The sequence below is a fragment of the Rhinolophus sinicus genome, chromosome 11, assembly GCF_057876585.1.
Source record: "Rhinolophus sinicus isolate RSI-liver-muscle chromosome 11, RSI-T2T, whole genome shotgun sequence".
Classification (NCBI taxonomy): Eukaryota; Metazoa; Chordata; class Mammalia; order Chiroptera; family Rhinolophidae; genus Rhinolophus; species Rhinolophus sinicus.
In genome coordinates, this window is record NC_142511.1 from 17,926,361 (window position 1) to 17,936,053 (window position 9,693).

Sequence of the window (9,693 nt, forward strand, 5' to 3'; positions counted from 1 at the left end):
CAGAGGGTCTGGCATGTGGCAGGGTCGCACAGAGGACGAGGCTGTCTCTCCTGTCATAGAGAAATGGAGTATCTGTGTGACCGGCACAGGTCTCTGTGCAAGGCGTGTACACTCAGACACCTCCGGGAACCAGGCAACGACCCCACAAGTGTAAAGCGGCAGATTTGGGAAGATAAGGACGGGACAGAGTGGAGAGAGTGTGCCAAAGGCTTCCGAGATGTGGCTGTCAACTTTACCCTCTGTCACCATGTTTACACCTGGATTTGCACAAGCAAACAAGGGCCAGAGCGATGGTCTCCCCAAAGCTCAGGAAGACCCTGAGAGTGAGCCCAAGCCTCTACTGCCCCGTGTCTCACAGAGCACCCAGCTCAGACCCTGAAAACAGCTTTTCTCCAGCCAGGAATCAAAGCCTCTCTCCAGATACACTGTGTGGAGCTTCAGGACTTGGTCTGGGAGTTCTGTGGAGGTGAGGATTCTTGGCAGGACAAGATGGGACCCTGGCTGAGTCCTCCACAGCCAGAAGCTTGCCCCAAGGGACAGGTCTGGGTCTGTTTCAGTGACACCTTGTCCTGGGGGCTCCTGCGGAGTCTGGTTGAGGGGACAGAAGAATGAGGGAGCTGGTTCACCTCCCTGCTGCCTACCCTGAAGATAAGTTTTGTGCTGTTGCGGTGTCTTTTGGGGCTGTCTCTCTTTAGAGACAGCTAAGGAGACGGGGGCCATGAGCTTGGCCCCTGAGTGTGCCAGTGCAGTGACACAGAGAAGCTGACGCTGGGGCTACACAAATCTGGGACGAGCTGCTGTTTATTGAGGGGCTCTTCTGAGCAGGATCCTAGACAAGATGCTTTACGTACATATTTCCTTTGATCTTCACAGCAATTCTACAAGGAAGGTATTAGCTCCAAATTATAGCTGAGGCTCAGAAAAGTTGGGACACAAAGCTAGGGTCACACAGCAAACAAGTGATGTGTCTAGATTTGAAAGCAGAGAGATAGGTCTTTGAAGAGCCCCCACTCTTCATCAGGAAGGCCCTCTGCCTCGAGGCTGAGCTCCCATGAAGATGAGAATGGTTGTATCCCACTCATCCCAGATACTAGGAAGCAATTGGTTACTGAGGCTCACCAAACTCAGAGGGTAAACCCTAAGATTTCTACACAGCCCCGGGCACACAGGAATTTACCTCCCCACCTCACTGGGCTCTGCTGAGGGAGGGTCAGTATTTGTTAATACAAGGAGACAAAGGACATGAAATTGTTTTGTAAATTGTCAGGTGTTAAGCAAACGCAAGATGATTGCAACTTAGTTTCCCTCGTGGGCATATTGACTCTATCAATGGATTATGAGATTGGATTCTAGGTTTAGTATTTCCTTGGGTAAGTCATTAAACAGATTGGTCAAGTTCCATAATTCTGGTTTTATACAACTCGTTTTCACCCAGTGCAGTGTAGACCAAGTTGTTTGTAGTTATACACTCCTGATGAGATGTTTCCCAACCTTAGATCCAAGGAGAGGCTTTTGTCCTTACAGATTTGACTATTACGTGCATGGCCTTTTTAGCCTGTTAAGAAAACCAAGATCGGCAGGGAGTCTGAATTCCACCACCCTTTGAAGAAATGTGCAAGTTCAAAAGAAGTGCTATACTATTCTCTGAGCTTCACCTACGTTAAGAAAATGTGTGAACTCAAGGGAAACAGAGAAACTGCCGGCTAGAAAATAAATGAACAAACTTCTCTTTTCCGTGGAGAATCCCTTTTTTTGTATTACAGTCTGGTTTTAAATAGGCAATGTAACAGCAATTTGAACATGTTGAAAAGAGTTCAGCACACGTACAGTCATTTTCTTCAAGAAGCTAATTTCACCGCGACACCAATGTTTTCTGTGCACTCGACCTCCCTGCCTTTGTCCACGGGCATGACCACCATGGTGGGTTCTGCTGTTTCCCACCGGAGGGGAGGCTGGAAGCAAGTTTTATGACAATTACTGTCTCATGGCTGGATGAAGTCTGGGATATGGATGTCCCAGGATTTGTAAGTGGCTGCTCCATTGTTGGACTGCTTGACTGCTTCTGGAACGTGTCAGAGGAAGTTTCTGAATCTTAGTTTCTCAATTCCTGTTTCCAACTTCCTACCTGAGGCTTCCAGAGACCCCAGGCATCGGCAGCTTCCAGAAGGTGCTGAGCTTCCACCCAGGAGCGAAAGTGGTCTCTTGCCCCAGTAAGAAGTATGCTAGTGCCCACACTGGGTCTCAGCCCGCTCTGCTTCTCTGTGTTTGGTTAGATGGCTCTGTTCTTTCGTCTTCCTTGACTGGTGGTTTGGCAGAAGGAGGTTAAGGGCCTTTGGTTTATTTTCTGGGACAACAACCAAGGGCGCTGGTGAAAGAAACCCTGGAGAGCCTGCTGCTGCCTTCTGGAAGTTTCCAACAGTCAGCACAGGATCTCACACAGGACAGGTGCTCTGCCTTGGCTCCTGATTTCACCCCCAGATTTCAGATCCAATCCTCAGCCCTCCTGTCCTTAGGGGTCTCTCCTTGATCATCCTACCAAGTAGATCTATCATTTGGAAGGCTGCTGAAATGCCTCCTCTTCCAAGCAGCCTCCAGGATTGTGAGAAGAGTAAGTAACATAGAATTCCACTCAATGCACATACCACCTCAGCATCCCCTCCAGATTAAAGCACTTGCCACACACAGAAAATCAGACATGCTTGATGTTCATGACAAAGGCTTAGGGTGCACAAGCCCAAGGTCCCCTGTCCGGTATGTGGTGCCACAGAGGCAGCAGTGGGCAGGCAGTGGTTTGGAAGAAAAGAGCATTGGTTATCAGCCTGGCTTTGCTACTCACTTGCTGTGCTGTATGAGCAAGGTGCTTGCCCTTTCTGAACTCTCAGCCGGTGTGGGAATAAAGGGCATCCAGACTCCTTGCTGCATGGCATTCTGGGATCCTCAGTAGAGCAACGCAGGGACAGGAGAAGGTGTGTATGGTTTGGGAAACAGAGCGGAAGCCGGGAGGCCACGGGACGGCTCTCAGGGCATCTCTGGAGCTCTGCAGTGCCCCCAGCCCATCAGCACACAGCTTTGTCCCCTCCTCTGGCTGGGAAGCCCCGGGGGCACAGAAGAGCCTGACTTCTGTACCTCTACCCTTGGCACCAAGCCCTGGGCTGGTACAAAGTGTGTGCTTAGTAAACCTTTGTTGGGGAAATGAATGTGGGCTGGAGAGAGCAGGGAGCGGGGTGTGGCGAATGACAGACAGAGCACTTAGAGTTCCTAGAAGGCTCCAGTGAATTCTAGCCGTTTATGATTCCATCAGAGAACATCTTGGCGAAGAGGCTTCCAGAAAGTATTGTTCTCAGCCCTTTCAGAGCAATAACAAGGCATCCACTCTCATTTGTAAGGAAGGATTGCATTCAATCAGCCATGCTCTTGACCTTGGCATGTCTTCTCTTTAAAAAGCTGCTGTGGGAAGAGACATTGCTGCAGAGAGAACCCCAAGGAAGACAGCAGCGCTCAGAGCCTCGGCTCAGCTCTCAGCATCAACAAATGTATGAGCCCCGCCCTCAGGGAGGTGGCTTCTGAGAGGGGTGGCCTGCCTATGTGGAGGAAGGGTGTCCAGGAGTGACAAGGCAGGAGCCAGCAGGGCAGAGGACCCAGAGGTCAGAAAGGTGGGAACTGGTGGTGGCTGCAGAGAGGGGCTGAGAAGAGTCAGTGTCCAGTCGGAATCGGCACCGTTTGCAGGGCAGTGTGCAGTGAAAAACCCTTATTCATCTTGTCTATAAGACCTTTAGTAAACTCTGGTTCAAGGAATGCTTCTTCCTGGAGACGGAGGAGGCACTGAGCCCTGTGTTAAGCGTTGTGCAGCGCAAGAAAACATCTGCATGCTGGGGTGGCAGCCCCGGGGGTGCTGGTACCACCCCCATGCTCTAATGGCAGTGTCCCCCAGGGACCTGCTTGGGGCTAATGGCTCCTCCTGGGTATCATTCGACCTGACCTCTTGGTTAGTATTTAATGTCACAGACCACCCCACATTCTTGCCTTTTTCTCCCTGACTTTCCTAGAAGCAGAACCCTGGTCAAGGACTGGGGTGCAGACCCTACGACTTGGGAAGTGACCAGGAAGCAGGAGTGAAGGCACAAAGAGAGTGAGACAGCTAGGAGGAAAACCAGCATGAAAGGGCGTGTGTTATCAAGGTCATTGCTGAGGCCAACAGGGTACGATTCCCTGGGGACCTCCTGGGAATTGTAACAGCATGCCTTCTAGAACTGTCCCCCTGATGGACAGGAGTCTGGAGCATTTATTGGCTGCTCCCATCCCTCTTTGGCTGATGATGGTCCCAGGGATACTAACTGCCCCACACTTGCAGACAACACTTGCATGTGGGCCCAGTGGGCTTCCTCGGCCTTAGGGAATGTGAGCTTGAGCTGGGATGTCGTCAATTAAAGGAAACTGAGCTCAAACAGAGCTGTCCTGAAAGTGGAGGAGAGAAAAGGGATATCCTGGGGGCACTGGGGGCACGGCTGCTATCCCCACCCCCTTCCTCAGTTTCTCTGGGGTGACTTCTGCCCTGTGGTCGATAAACATCTGCTAACTCTGCTTGATGGCCACTCCGTTTTCTAATGCTCACGTCCTACCTGTTTAATACAGCCTAGAATTTTGCCAGGGCCCCAGATCCTGTGTGATGTCAGTCTGCTCACCTGTGCCCAAGGTTGAACCTCTACCCCGACCCTGATGACCTCCAGATCTGTGTCTTTAGTCGAACCCTTCCTTCTGCGTGTGGAGCTGCTCACAGGACGTCTCCTCCCAGAGCCATAAAGACTCCTCTACCTCCACACGGCCGAAGCTGAGTCCGACTTCCCCTCCAGTCTGCTCCTCCCCCTGGATGCTGTGTCTCACCACCATCCACGTCAGAATCCCCAAACATTCCCACCCTCGCCCTCATTCTCCACGCCCAGTCTGAGCAGCCTCTGGGTGGTCAGGCAGCGTCACTCACTGCCAGGCTGCTGCCATTGCTCTGGACTCACCAACATTCTTCTTTGGGAACTGACTTCAGAATCTATTAGGATCCACAGGCACCATTCAGGTCCACGTGTGACAATTGGTTTCATCCTGCACGGTCATACCGTCTCCCACACTTTTCACTAGTACCTGCTCTTTTCCTTCCCAGCCCCAGGGAACCCCTCCACGGTCTCGCGTTGGTCCCTACCCAGAGGGCCGAAATCAGTTTGTGCCACTGCAGGTTTTGTTCTCTCCGATGCAACACCACACACTTGGCCCCTCTTCCCACTGATTTTTCATGACTCGGCCTCCTCCCAGAAACATTTGCAAGTAGAGCAGAAGGAGCTCCCTTGCTTTCTTAGGCCTATACTCCCCGGACCTTGATGTAGGATGCCAGGCTCCCAGACTGCCCTCTAACTGCTCCCCTGACTCGTTTCCCCTGGCAGGAGCATACTCTGACGTGCAGGTGACCTCAGCTCCTCACAGTCCATTCCTGCCTGGCTTCCATCTGTTGTCTGTGGGTCCTCGAGCCTGCGACAATTCATCTTTTGGGGCTCTTTCAGGTTCAGGAGAGCAGGGGGCAGGTCTGTGGCATTTGCTTAGCACAGTTTTCTTAACACTTTCTTTAAATCATGTGCATGACAAACATGTACAGATGTTCCCCGACTTACAATGATTCAACTGACGGAGTTTCGACTTAATGATGGTGTGAAAGTGATATGCTCTCGGTAGAAACCGCACTTTGAATTTTGAATTTTGGTCTTTTCCCAGGCTAGTGTGATGTGTGGTAAAATGTGCTGTCGTGATGCTGGGCAGTGGCAGGGAACCACAGCTCCCCGTCAGCCACACGCTCACCAGGTCGACAAGCAACGCTCTGTAGGGCAGTCGTGTTAGGTGAGCTTGCCCAACTGTAGGCTAATGTCATGTTCTGAGCACGTTTCAGCAAGGCTAGGCCAAGCTATGGTGTTCAGTAGGTTACGTGTAGTAAATGCATTTTCGACTTACGATATTTTCAACTTACAATGGGTTTATTGGGACACAACCCCATCGTAAGTGGAAGAGCATCTGTATTTAGCAGGTGCTAGGGTTTGGGCTCCTTGCCCTTGAGTCTTATTCTGCAAAGATGCTGAACCAAGTGCTCAGGAAACAGCACGAAGCACAGCTGATGCTCATCTACAGTAATGTTCTACAAGTTGCTACAAACACTGAATTAGCAAATACTGAACACTGCTCCTAGGGGAAATACACAATTAGGTTCCTGCATGCCTCTGGTCATGATATTTTTGTCAACTGATCAATACCTAACCTTGTTTTGTGTGTGTTTCTGTTTAAAGATGCCTTATTTATATATATAGTTGACTCATTAACATTGCGCGTACAGCCAACAGTACTGTAACTTATATTTGAACTAAGCTCATGCAATACACGTACTTTCTCCATGAGGCACATCACAGCCTTCTCGTACTTAGGGACACTAGACAGCCCTTCAGCACTACACTTGAGGGGCATTTTAAACACTGAAATCACCAACAGAAAGCACCCAGTGCGAAAAGGGTGGCACTAGCTTGATCATGTAAAGGACACTTGTTTACAGTATGAGAGCTGAAACACGATGAGAGTGTCACCATGTTCGACCTTAGCTGGGAATATGCTCGCTGGGCAAGTCACATTTTTCAAGGCTTTGTACATGTCTGGAATGACCGAAAAAGTGCCACAAGTTTTGATTTGGGGATTACACATAAAATTTAACAAGTAGGCAAATTTGCAAATATGGAATCCATGAATAATGAAGATGGACTGTATGTGCAGGAGTAAGAATGAAGCTTCTGAGAGTGAAGGGAGGGGAGCTGCTGGGGAGACAGGAACATTCACTGAGGGTTTGCCACTGGAGCTAAACTTCGATGGATAAATAAGACTTCCCCAGGTGGGAGGGCATTTGGGTCAGCGTGTGCATCCTGCATAGAGGCAATATGGGGTGAAGTAATTCATTCCTTCGGGATGAAGATGGAAAACCTGGGAGGGAACATATTAGGAAGAGTGCTGAGCTCCAGGAACCAAGAAAAGGGCAAAAATGTTCCACGTCTATCCCTTGTCGCTAGTTAGGGAGGTGCCAATTGCTGTCACAGAGAAACCCCAAGTCTTAGTAGCTCGATATAATCAATTTCTTGCACATATTAGAATTCAACATGGGTGATTGGTGGGCAGCCTTCCACGTGCTAATTTAGAGACCTAGGCTCATTCAACATTGTGGCTCCGCCATCCTCTAGGCCCCCAGAGCCCTTGCTGACCAACAGCAAGAGGGAAGAGATGGAAGGTAGGGAATTGCCAGGGAGATTTTATAAGCCAGGCCTTGCGATGAAACAAGATGTGAAAATGTGACTTGCCCAGTGAGCATATTCCCAGCTAAGGTCGAGCAAGGTGACACTCTGTCATCATGTTTCAGCTCTTCCACCCACATCCCTTCCACCCACAATCCTTCGTCACATGGCCCTACATAGAAGTGAATGAAGCTGGCTAACGAAGTCTCTGGTTAGCTGCTTCCTTGAAAAATGTCATCACTCTGGAAAAGGGGCATGAATCTTGGGTGGACTAGCTCTTTCTGCCATAGGCTCTCAGATCAGTCTGTCAAACCAATGGGCAGAACCTAAAAGAAGCTGATGGTGAATGAATTCTATGGACTGGGGCACCAAGGTGATGCTTATAACCTAGCACAGAGCAGATGGTCAATAAACACTGTGAATGAATGAATGAGGAATGCATTTGTCTCTTTCCTTGGTTCCCTTTAGTTTAATGTATATATATTTTAAACAGAATAAGGCTAATTGGAGAAGAGAGGAAAGACGGAGAGAGAGGGGGAGCAGGGGTTCAAGCAAGCCAGCTGGGAGGAAGGTGAGCATTCTAAAGTTTCCTGAAGTCAGGTTCAATGCTTCCTTTACCTGGGAAAGGAAATGTGGCCACAGGAGTGGAAAGAGGGCTACCAGAGAGAAGAGGTATGGGTCAGTGTAAGTCTGGGCTGTACCTTTGGATATCATGTCAGTTTAATTCAGTCTCATGCAGGATTTGAGCTACACGGACCATCTGCAGGACTCCGAAAATCCAGTGCATGACCGAGTGGTTAGAAATAGTTTGGAATGGTCCCCACAGCCTGGAAAGAAGCCAGGGAGGAGGGGACAGGAGGAACACCCACATATGAGGGTGCACAGCCTGACATCTGGGATCAGGGCTCTACTTCAATGTCTCCCCAGTTTTAAATCCAGCTTACATCCAATAACTTCATAATTCCACATCTCCAATTTATTAATCAAATGCCATCTGTGAGGCAATGTCATGGGCCCCACTGGTGTTACTCCATTTGAAGGGTTGCTGCATATTTAACTACATCTCAGCAACTTGCATTGATGTCAAAGGAGAGAAAAAGCACCACCCCCTTCTGTCTCTAGTACACATTCACACCCAGCGTGGATAATCACAATGCCGCCACAGAACAACGAATCAAAATACATTAGCTGTCAACAGAAACAGCAAGCCCTCTTTGAGTTACTGTCAAGGCAGCAGGCAGGGGAGGGAAGGTGGATGGAGATGCCCCCTCTCCTGGTTATAAGCATCACTGAAAAGGGCCAGGAAGGAGCCAGCTGGGTCTGCAGGGAGGATGTAAACACCTGGTCATCTGTGTGTTCTCCAGAGTCACAGGTCAGGAGCCTGAAGCTCACACCTTGCTTGGCACATTGCTGCAACAGAAGCTTCCTTTAGCTGGCTCATATGATCTCCTTTATATTAGCTGTGTGTGCTTGAGGGTGAGGCATTAAGATAAATGCATGGCTATAGAAAAGAGATGAATTTTTTCCTTCAAACAGAATGGTCAGTAGTAGCTGCACAGCCTTTAGCTCTGAGCTCTAATACTGTCCCTGCTCCCCGCTCTCCATTTGTCTGACGCAGCCTCCGGGAGGCTTGTCTGGGCAGTGTGGAGAGACGAGGAGGGTGGGACCACCCTCCTCAGCTGGCTCCTAGCATTGTGCCTGCACAGAAAAGTGCTGCAACATACGTTTTGCATGAAGGAGTGTGTAACTTGATCACTGGCCTCCTCTCCTTGTCACTTCGAGGAACTTTCCCAAAGGCAGGACAGAGTCTTCTAGTCCTGCCGCACCCTTCCCCCCAGCATGGAAATTCCTTGGAATTTCTGCCTTTGGGGATGTGCCAGGATGGCAGTGGGATGCTCAGAGGACTGACCCTTACCTGCTCTGAGTTGCTCTGCTTTAGCTGGCCCTGGGGAGGAAGCCACTTCGGCACTGTGGGTCTGAGGAAGTGAGCTACAGCTGCTCGAATGTGTGAGTCTGTCATCCCCTCAGCGACCCTCCCAACCTTTAGGACTGTTGTGCTGTGATCGTATGACCTGGCTCCTGACTCAAGACCCCTGCGTGAGAAGATGACGAAGGAAGGAAGTCAGGTAGCCCAATGGAACCAGCCAGAGAACAAGCACGAAGTGACATATCACCCAGGGAAAAAAGTAAAAACATGCAGGCAGGCAGGTGGGCAAGCTTGAGTCAGCTCATCAGATAGTTTAATTTCAGCTTGGCTATACTTTCTGCTTTATTTTCAACACGATCGAGACTAGATTTGCCCAGAAGTCACTCCATCACCTGGTACCTGGTATAGCATCACCTGAGATCTATTATACTGCGGCTTAGGGCCCATTACAGTTCCCCCAGGCCC